General features: G+C 41.1%; 1 long non-coding RNA gene across 1 annotated transcript; it reads right to left on the bottom strand.

Annotated features, from left to right (window-relative positions):
- Positions 1 to 9,784: 9,784 nt before the first annotated feature.
- On the bottom strand, positions 9,785 to 11,149 carry LOC139538517 (uncharacterized). Its single transcript, XR_011667747.1, has 2 exons — positions 11,012 to 11,149; positions 9,785 to 10,615 (listed from the first exon to the last, which is right to left on the bottom strand). It is a non-coding gene; the product is annotated as an uncharacterized lncRNA (long non-coding RNA).
- Between the last annotated feature and the right edge of the window lie 642 nt (positions 11,150 to 11,791).

The raw sequence follows: 11,791 nt of genomic DNA, 5'->3' as shown, positions 1-11,791 counted from the left end.
CAAAAAAAAACATCACTGTATGTGGACATGTGATTGTGGAGTGGGTCTAGGGTGCATTGTACATGTATGTATCTGCCTCAGCAACTGACCAGCCATTGGATCTCTCTCATTTCCGCTGGGCTACATTACCGGAGATCAGTATTGGCCATCGACTATACCGGCACTGTAAGACTTCATCAAGCAGATCAATACAGAGGTAGGGGAATTCTCCATTTAATGTCAAGTATCTGAAGACTTTGCTTACATTACATAGCGTTATTAAATTCATGGCAAGAGAAGGAGGAAGAATAAAGGTATAAAAAAAGGAGGGAAAACTAATTGAAGTCTGATTATGGTCCCTCGGGGGGGGGGGGTTACAGTTTATTAATATGTCACTTCCAATACAGACGCTCACTATTCAGATTTGTGTTGTCATGGAAACCTCATTCACATCAGAGATGGGAGCAAAAGTTAGCGCCACCGCCGCCGTCTCCGTCACTCCTGTGCAAAGACAGATTTGAAAACCGGGTTTGAATCAATGTGTTTCTTTCCCTCTGCAGGGAGAGAACAAGCCCTTAATATATATTTTTTATTACGAAGATCGATTTTCACTCCCACCTCTCCAAAATACATTTGACACTGTCTCTAGACGCCGCTGCAGTTTCTGTCACAGACACAATCCATCCAGGCACAAGTCATCTACAATATCCCTGTGCCCCGCTCCTGAACCCAACGACCACATGGATTTGTTTCTCCCATTGTGTCTTTCATCACTTGTATACAGTATTTAGGATGTCTCTTTCTGTTTGGGAGATTTGAGTATATCAGGTATAAGGTAATCCGGTGCCATTTCAAAGTACTGTAGAGACATGTTAGTTTGGTTGCTTTGATTTGTAGGTATTAGTTTTTCATGATTATTTTAGCACTTTGATCATGTGTCAGTTGAAACATCAACTAACATACAGCTGTTACCTCATTACAAATGTGTTATTACACAACCTCCATTGTCTCCAGATATGCTAAGAAAATACAGCTGACCCAATTGTGTTGGTGCTCAGCAGGGTATTTTCCTCCCCTCTCTCTGACAGACTGATAGAAGCTGTCAGAGAGAGTGAAAGTCATATCACAGCCCTGTGCTGTGTTGTGTGGAGAGGAGATTTCACATGGAGTGTCGAGAGATTTATCTTTCATTGAGAACACTTCTCCTCATGGCTAATGTGTCACCTCACTTTAGTACATCCTTTTGTGACACCGGAGTCTTCCAGACAAACAATACATACCTGAAGAGGCCGATTCACACTAAGCCAGTCATCCCACGCATTATAAACATGAGAAAAGCTACCTTTTTCAGAAGGCAGAGCAGGATATAAACCTTCCATTCACACTCACCAGCTCAATGAATGGCATTCTGGTGCTACAGTACAGTATGTCTGGCAGACAATAATAGTCTATCATCAAAGTCAAATACAGTACCAGCAGATGACTGAACAAGTACTATACCTGAATGTTGCCTTCTCACTTCGGTAGTTATTTTGTGGTGGAAAACCTACCACTGTGAAATTCCCACAAGTGTGTCAAGGCTGGGCTTGACACATTTGCTGTATAAGTATGCTATATTCCATAAAAACACTGTGAAAAATAGAGAATCCTATTTTTCTACGTTTATTTAGGAAATGAACGGCTGATTCGTGTCTTGGTGTATCAGTGTGGATTGTGTTACTCAGTGCGCCTATGTATGGTGCTTGAACACATGTTTGTATGTGGGTGGATGTGAGGTAGTATGTTATCAGCCTTGGGAGTGAGATCACTTCCTGTCTCTCTCTGCCCCCAGCCCATTCAGATAAGAGCACCCACACTCGGCCCTCTGGGAGTTGTCTAACAGGAAGTGGTACAATGGGCTACTCCATTAGCTTTCACATTGCAAGCCACACATGTCCTGTCCGTGAAGCTGTCCAAAATAAGCTGCAAATAGCATTTCCTGTTGGAGTCCATATAAACCCTCAGAAGTGCATTTGTGTATTCACACAGGGGCTATTTAGCTAAGTGCTACCTGTTGACTCCTGGCTTTTGGAAAATGAATCATAGGCCTATTGTTTCTGGTCCACCTGTGTATTGGATTTGTGGTTGGGTAGCCTGTCTGCTGCAGGCGTATGGGTGCTAGCTTATTTAGCATGTGGAGGAAGGAAGTGTAATTGTACTCTGTAAATGATATCTATGCACAGCTGTAAATTACTTTTCTCTTCCTTTTATTTGGTCCTTTCCTTTTTACTTGACATGTTCCGTAATTTGTCACACTATGATTTGTGACAGTATGATTAATGGATTTAATTAGATATTATTTATAAAAGGCTTTATTACTGTATAGGCTGTATTTAATTTTCTATTGATCTTTTGAAGGCAAGACAATTGTATTGGTGGCTCAACCCTCGACCTGACTGTATGCAAGGATTTTTATTTTGTGTTTCTCAGGAATGCTGAATTATCTGTTGCTCTCACCATCCTCCATTCTGTCACATCTCTGAGAAGCAGAGGTGCTGTTGTGATAACATCCTGTAGGTCTGATGATGTGATTTGTGGTTCACTTTTTCAGTATGCTATTGGTCAACAACTTAGATTTGTAATCCAAACAGTCATATGGTTATAAAAGGGTCTTTAGATTCATTGTGTTGTCTATTTTTCTGCTGACTCAGCTCTGGTGATATACCTACACTGTCTCTCTTTCTCCCCTCCCCATGGACTTTCTGGGACATGACATTTATGGCCGTGACATCTAGCTTTCTCTCCCTCTCTGATCATGCCTAGATACTTAATGCTTTGTTAATGAAAGCAATGCCTTGTAACTTAAGCTTATTCCATGTACAGTGGGGAGAACAAGTATTTGATACACTGCCGATTTTGCAGGTTTTCCTACTTACAAAGCATGTAGAGGTCTGTCCTTTTTATCATAGGTACACTTCAACTGTGAGAGACGGAATCTAAAACAAAAATCCAGAAAATCACATTGTATGATTTTTAAATAATTAATTTGCATTTTATTGCATGACATAAGTATTTGATCACCTACCAACCAGTAAGAATTCCGGCTCTCACAGACCTGTTAGTTTTTCTTTAAGAAGCCCTCCTGTTCTCCACTCATTACCTGTATTAACTGCACCTGTTTGAACTCGTTACCTGTATAAAAGACACCTGTCCACACACAATCAAACAGATTACAACCTCTCCACAATGGCCAAGACCAGAGAGCTGTGTAAGGACATCAGGGATAAAATTGTAGACCTGCACAAGGCTGGGATGGGCTACAGGACAATAGGCAAGCAGCTTGGTGAGAAGGAAACAACTGTTGGCGCAATTATTAGAAAATGGAAGAAGTTCAAGATGACGGTCAATCACCCTCGGTCTGGGGCTCCATGCAAGATTTCACCTCGTGGGGCATCAATGATCATGAGGAAGGTGAGGGATCAGCCCAGAACTACACGGCAGGACCTGGTCAATGACCTGAAGAGAGCTGGGACCACAGTCTCAAAGAAAACCATTAGTAACACACTACGCCGTCATGGATTAAAATCCTGCAGCGCACGCAAGGTCCCCCTGCTTAAGCCAGTGCATGTCCAGGCCTGTCTGAAGTTTGCCAATGACCATCTGGATGATCCAGAGGAGGAATGGGAGAAGGTCATGTGGTCTGATGAGACAAAAATAGAGCTTTTTGGTCTAACTCCACTCGCCGTGTTTGGAGGAAGAAGAAGTATGAGTACAACCCCAAGAACACCATCCCAACCGTGAAGCATGGAGGTGGAAACATCATTCTTTGGGGATGCTTTTCTGCAAAGGGGACAGGACGACTGCACCGTATTGAGGGGAGGATGGATGGGGCCATGTATCGCGAGATCTTGGCCAACAACCTCCTTCCCTCAGTAAGAGCATTGAAGATGGGTCGTGGCTGGGTCTTCCAGCATGACAACGACACGAAGCACACAGCCATGGCAACTAAGGAGTGGCTCCGTAAGAAGCATCTCAAGGTCCTGGAGTGGCCTAGCCAGTCTCCAGACCTGAACCCAATAGAAAATCTTTGGAGGGAGCTGAAAGTCCGTATTGCCCAGCGACAGCCCCGAAACCTGAAGGATCTGGAGAAGATCTGTAGGGAGGAGTGGGCCAAAATCCCTGCTGCAGTGTGTGCAAACCTAGTCAATAACTACAGGAAACGTATGATCTCTGTAATTGCAAACAAAGGTTTCTGTACCAAATATTAAGTTCTGCTTTTCTGATGTATCAAATACTTATGTCATGCAATAAAATGCAAATTAATTACTTAAAAATCATACAATGTGATTTTCTGGATTTTTGTTTTAGATTCCGTCTCTCATAGTTGAAGTGTACCTATGATAAAAATTACAGACCTCTACATGCTTTGTAAGTAGGAAAACCTGCAAAATCGGCAGTGTATCAAATACTTGTTCTCCCCACTGTATGTGAATTCATACATTTTACAATGTAATTAAGTATTTGCTTTTGGTATAAATAATATACTCTCTGGGTATATCAAAGTTCCACAGTGGGATCTCTGCTATTTTTTGAGTTATGATCCAATTTTTAAGAATTACCAACGGGGTGAATGTGAAAATGAAGGACATGCAATGAAACAAGTAAAAGGAGTGCTGTGATTGGTTACATTTCAAGCAGACCACCATAGTCCCTGTACCCAAGGAAGCGAAGGTAACCTGCCTAAATAATTACCACCCCGTGGCACTCATGTCGGTAGCCATGAAGTGCATTGAAAGGCTGGTCATGGCTCACATCAACAGCATCCTCCCGGACACCCTAGACCCACTCCAATTCGCATACCGCCCCAACAGATCCACAGATGACGCAATCGCACTCCACACTGCCCTTTCTCACCTGGTCAAATGGAACACCTATGTGAGAATGCTGTTCATCGACTACAGCTCAGCGTTCAACACCATATTGCCCACAAAGCTCATCACTAAGCTAAGGACTCTGGGACTAAACACCTCCCCTCGCCGCCTCCAGGTGGTAAGAGTAGGTAACAATACGTCTGCCACGCTGATCCTTAACACTGGAGCCCCTCAGGGGTGTGTACTTAGTCCCTTCCTGTATTCCCTGTTCACCCACGAACAGTCCCCCATTAACTTCTCTAGGATAGGGGGCAGCATTTTCACTTTTGGATAAATAGCGTGCCCAATTTCAACTTCCTTCTACTCATCCCTAGAATATAAGATATGCATATTATTAGTAGATTTGGATAGAAAACACTCTGAAGTTTCTAAAACTGTTTGAATCATGTCTGTGAGTATCACAGAACTTATGTAGCAGGCAAAACCAAGAGGAATAATCATTATTTTTTTTGTGGTCACCGTCTGTTCAATGAGATTTCATTGGGATACTAGATTTCTAATCAACCTGTTTGCAGTTCCTACCGCTTCCACTGGATGTCACCAGTCTTTGGAAATAGGTTGAGGTTATTCCTTTGTGCAATGAAGAAGAACGGCCATCTGGAATCAGTGTAACGTTATGTGTACTGTTTGAGAGTTGCGCAAGACTAGAAAAGTATCTTTAGTTTGTTGTCATCCTGTATTGAAAACAGATAGACCCGTCTTCAATTGGATCGATTATTAACGTTTACAAATACCTTAAGTTGTATTACAAAAGTAGTTTGAAATGTTTTGGCAAAGTCTAGAGGTCATTTTTGAGATATTTTGTAGTGACGTTGCGAAAATTGGAAGCTGTTTTTTTCTGGATCAAACGCGCCAAATAAATGGACATTTTGGACATATATGGACGGAATTAATCGAACAAACGGACCATTTGTGAAGTTTATGGGACATATTGGAGTGCCAACAAAATAAATTTGTCAAAGGTAAGGCATGATTTATATTTTATTTCTGCGTTTTGTGTTGCGCCTGCAGGGTTGAAATATGCTACACTCTCTTTGTTTACTGTTATGCTATCATCAGATAATAGCATCTTATGCTTTCGCCGAAAAGCCTTTTTGAAATCTGACATGTTGGCTGGATTCACAATGAGTGTAGCTTTAATTTGGTATCTTATATGTGTGATTTAATGAAAGTTTGATTTTATATCATTTTTTTGAATTTGGCGCTCTACATTTTTGCTCTACGCAAGCGTCCCACATATCCCAGACAGGCTGTAGTGGAGCGGGTCGAGAGTTTCAAATTCCTTGGTGTCCACATCACCAACGAACTATCATGGTCCAAACATACCAAGACCGTCATGAAGAGGGCACAACAAAACCTTTTTCCCCTCAGAAGACTGAAAAGATTTGGCATGGGCCCCCAAATCCTCAAAATGTTCTACAGCTGCACCATCAAGAGCATCCTGAACGGTTGCATCACCTCCTGGTATGGCAACTGCTCGGCATCTGACCATAAGGAGCTACAGAGTGTAGTGCGAACGGTCCAGTACATCACTGGGGCCAAGCTTTCTACCATCCAGGATCTATATAATAGGCAGTGTCAGAGGAAAGCCCATAACATTGTCAGAGACTCCAGTCACCCAAGTTATAGACTGTTTTCTCTGCTACCGCATGACAAGCGCTACCGGATTGCCAAGTCTAGGACCAAAAGGCTCCTCAACAGCTTCTACCCCAAGCCATGAGACTGCTGAACAATTCATAAAAATCGCCACCGGACAATTTACATTTATACCGCCCCCTCCCATCTTGTAAACTGCTGCTAATCGCTGTTTGTTTGTTACCTATGCATAGTCACTTCACCCCCACCTACAGTTGAAGTCGGAAGTTTACATACATCTTAGATAAAAACTTTTAAACTCAGTTTTTCACAATTCCTGACATTTAATCCCAGTAGAAATCCCCTGTCTTAGGTCAGTTAGGATCACCACTTTATTTTAAGAATGTGTAAGGGAACACCCCCCTGAAATGGACAAAAATAAATGGGATGTTATTGGCACCGTACGAAACATATACACGATGTACAATACCACTCAATTGGACGTCGTTTCATTCAAAGCTGATTGCAAATGCCATATGGAAAATGCCAAGTGTAACACTGCAAAAATCCAATAGATGGCGAGTGCGCTCCACCGTAGTTTTTCATATTGCAAATGTAGCACAAGTCAAGACCCAAGAGTAAAATTTTGAAAATTTGAAAAAAAAATCAAAAACGTATCACCCCCTTAACATCTCTGGGATATGTGGGACGGTAGCGTCCCACTTGGCCAAAAGCCAGAAAAAATGTAGTGCGCCAAATTCAAATATATTACTATAAAAATCAATCTTTTATGAAATCACACATGAAAGACACCAAATTAAAGCTACACGTGTTGTGAATCCAGCCATCATGTCTGATTTCAAAAAGGATTTACGGGGAAAGCACACCAAACAATTATGTTAGCTCAGTACATAGCCACAGAAAAACGCAGACATTTTCCCAGCAAAAGATAGTAGTCACAAAAAGCAGAAATAGAGATAAAATTAATCATTAACCTTTAATGATCTTCATCAGATGACACTCATAAGACATCATGTTACACAATACATTTATGTTTTGTTCGATAATGTGCATATTTATATCCACAAATCTCAGTTTACATTGGCGCCATGTTCAGAAATGCCTCCAAAATATCCAGAGAAATTGCAAATTGTCAAATAACAGAAAAACTCATCATAAACTTTGATGAAAGATACACGTTTTACATATAATTAAAGATACACTTGTTCTTAATGCAACCACTGTGTCAGATTTCAAAAAAACTTTACGTAAAAAGCACACCATGCAATAATCTGAGACGGCGCTCAGATAAAAACAACATTTCTCCGCCATGTTGGAGTCAACAGAAATACGAAATTACATCATAAATATTCCCTTACCTTTGATTATCTTCATCAGAATGCACTCCCAGGAATCCTAGTTCCACAATAAATCGTTGTTTTGTTCGATAATGTCCATTACTAGTGTCCAATTAGCTACTTTTGCTAGCATGTTTAGTGCACATGTCCAAACGCTCGCGCAGATGCAGGCAAACTCGGACAAAAACTTCAAAAGTTATATTCCAGGTTGAATAAACTGGTCAAATTAAGTAGAGAATCAATCTTCAGGATGTTGTTATCATATATATCCAATAACGTTCCAACCGGAGCATACGTTTTTGTCTACAGAGTAATGGAACACATATCATGACTAGTGCGCGTGACCAGGAACTAGCATTCTGCCAGACCACTGACTCAAATAGCTGCCATCCGGCCCCACATCACACTAGAGGCTTCATTCCACGTTCTACTGACTGTTGACATCTAGTGGAAGGCGTAGGAAGTGCGAACAGATCCATATCTTACTGGGAATTGAATAGGCGATGACTTTAACTTCTCTCAGCTACGGATCCCTTTTACGGGATCACTTTCCTACACAAACGCTAGAATTGCAGGGCGCCAAATGCAAAAATATTACAAAAAATATTTATAATCATGCAATCACAAGTGAAATATATCAAAACACAGCTTAGCTTGTTGTTAATCCACCTATTGTGTCAGATTTTGAAAATATACTTTACAGCGAAAGAAATCCAAGCTTTTGTGAGTGTAGCTTTCAATGCTACAACAAGCTAGCCTTATATTAGCTTGGTTAGCTTGGTCACGAAAGTCAGAAAAGCAATGAAATTTATCGCTTACCTTTGATAATCTTCGGATGTTTCCACTCACGAGACTCCCAGTTACACAACAAATGTTATTTTTGTTCGATAAATATTACTTTTATCACCAAAAAACACAATTTGGGTTGCACATTATGCTCAGAAAATCAAAGCCGTGTTCCGTTCGACAAATTCCAAAAAGTATCCGTAAAGGTCGTAGAAACATGTCAAATGTTTTTTATAATCAATCCTCAGGTTGTTTTTAACCCTTTCACACGTACCATCACACGGGTGTGATCGTTCTACAGTGGTCCCTGAAGCGTACGATCACACCCGTGTGATTAGAACACTCATTTAGAACGCTCGTTTAGAACGGCCAGTTTCGAATGACGCAACAATCAGCGTTTGAGCTGGCCACACTTTCAGAAACTATTTACACACAGTCCTTACAAAGTTATGTCCAGAATGTGAGCAGTTTATTTTTGGATTCAATGTTCAGATATTCACAGAAGAATATATAGCATAACACAATCATCCTAACCGGAAAAATGTAGGCTACATTTGTCCTAGCGCTGAGGAAAGATTGACCCAACACAAGCAGTCATATTTTCTAACTCTCGGCTGACATAAACTACAATATGAATTAGCTAATAGCAATTACTATGTATAATTGATCACATCACGGGTGAGCACACCATTGATCGAAATAATTAGGTAAAGCACTTTTTAGAAATCGAAAGTAATCCGACGATTAGTTTCAGCGCGCAGCCATGCATTTTTTTCTCTCACAGAAACCGAAGATAATAAGAGAAGACGAGATGAGTTTGGTCTGTTTATAGTATGCATGTTGAAGGGGTGTGTCGTCTACCGTCGTTCACATCCCACCATTCATTTCCGGAAGTCCTCAAAAAACGAGTGAACTCTTACTCACCTCATTTTGTTATAACATCTTTGGTCAAACAGACGATTACGTGAACCCAGAATGCATTGAACGTCAACAAACATGACTACACAGCTGGAATTAGCTTAGCTCATCATAATCAGTACAACCTTCAAAAAAGTATTTTACACACATAATATGTGCCCATTACAATCTGTGCAAGAATCGGAATGCATGATTTGTCACCTAGATTTGAAAACACGTGAATAAAACCGTAAATACACAAATAATTGCCACACAAAACATTTTCTGATAGTGATTTATTGATACAAGTGGCGCGTGCCGGCAGTCAACCACGTACCCTCTCACTCTAAACCATTCAGTGTTGTTGTTTATGTATGTAGCTAGTGAGATGAGCTGAAGCATTAGCAATGTCTTTCAAAAGGAGACAACAAACAAATGTGGAAATTCTGGAGATTTTTTAAAATTCTGACAATGAGTCTGAAAGTCAGGAATCAGATTCTGACAGTGACAGTGAGGAGCTGCCCCCCAACCTTGTAGCCATTGAGAACCCTGAATCTGAATTTCCCTTGTCCACTGACAAAGTCCCAGTTCCCTTTGAAGATGCTGGTGGTGATGGAGGCATACCAACAGTGGATGAAGTACAGGAGTTCTGTGGTAGCTGGAAGGCCACCAGTCATTTCACCCCTCCTGGCCCTGCTGTTTCACCCCTCCTGGCCCTGGTGTTTGCTTTGATGAGTCCCAGTCTGGAGTGCAACACCCCTTGCCATTTCCAACTGAGGCAGAGTGCTTCAAGTTGTTTCTGACAGAGGAGCTGGTGGGAGACATAGTAGAGACCAATCGCTATGCCTTGGAGCTACAGGATAAGAGAGAGCCAGGAGTGGGGGACAACCACAATTAGTGAAATGTATACATTCCTGGTGACAGTAAAGACTGCTTTCTAGTTCTGCTGCTATGACTGCATTTCATCAACGCTACTACCATCCTAAATGACCCGTTATACAAAATAAGAAATGTTAACAGCTGGCAGTAAAGTGGCATGACAAACGAGACGTCCATGTCCTCTCCACTGTCCATACAGCAACCATGTCGGCCACAGGGAAGGTGGACCACCTGACGGGAGAGAGAAACAAACCAGACAGAGAAACATGAAACCAGACTGCGTGCTTGACTATTACCTCAAAATGGGGGCAGTGGATGATAAACAGCTTTGTGGAATGCACTCAGAAAACGACCAAGTGGTATAAGATATTTTTCAATTTTTCCAGGGTAGCGTCAAAATACAACATGCCAATACTTCTGACGCATTTAGCATTGTTTTACAGAACTAATAGAATAATGTAACTAGCTACATAAGCACGATTGAATATAACACCATAAAAGGCGAGTAACGTTACCTCGCGTGTCCGCGGTTATAAGGAATATATACAAATATATTATGCTCCATTCACACAGTGAGCTATAGTAGAAACGGTATAACACGACACAATAACGTAATTAGGCACTTACTTTGATAGAAACGCAGTCTTGATTTGAAGATGGGTGTCTGGAGTGACGCCTCTAGCACTGAGACGCTGTGCCACTTGGGAGTCATAAGGCCAGGGTAGCTTCAAAATACAACACATGCTAATACTTCCCTGACGCAATTAGCATTGTTTTCCAGAGCTAATAGGAGAATGTAGCTAGCTACCTAAGCATTGAGTATAACACCATAAATGTTATGAAATGAGTAACGTTACATCGCGTGTCCGCGGTTATAAGGAATATACACAAAAACATGATGCTACAGTAGAAACGACATAACACGACATGCAGAAACTATTATAACGTAATAAGGCACTTTGATAGAAACGCACACATTTCCAAAGGTATTATTGGTAACGAAAACAACTTTGATTTCGATGCAGGCGACAGGTGGAATAATATGAACACGTGTATGCAGGACGGCAGATGAGTAAATGTCCTGCACAAACAATTGAGAAGTGTTTGGGGAATTTTGTCCGGGTCAGAAATGTCAAAAAAATTAATTGGTCCGCAAAAGTAAAAATGACTACTTTTATGTGAATGAATGAGGCGGAACACACCTAATTTCAAACTGTTATTAGAAAATAAAAAACTTGTTAGAAATAATTTAAAATTGACAAATAAAAACAGGCTGCGTGCTTTTGTTTGAGGGCAGCGCGGATGAAATGTACTGTTACATAACAAACACATTCTGGAATGGAGAGAACGTTCTAATATCACGTGCATAAAAAAACTCACGCTGGGGCGACCGTTAGAGATATTTGG

The sequence above is a fragment of the Salvelinus alpinus genome, chromosome 14 (genome assembly GCF_045679555.1).
Source record: "Salvelinus alpinus chromosome 14, SLU_Salpinus.1, whole genome shotgun sequence".
NCBI lineage: Eukaryota > Metazoa > Chordata > Actinopteri > Salmoniformes > Salmonidae > Salvelinus > Salvelinus alpinus.
The sequence above is the reverse complement of the archived record's forward strand: the minus strand, read 5'-3'. Positions and strand labels throughout refer to the sequence as shown.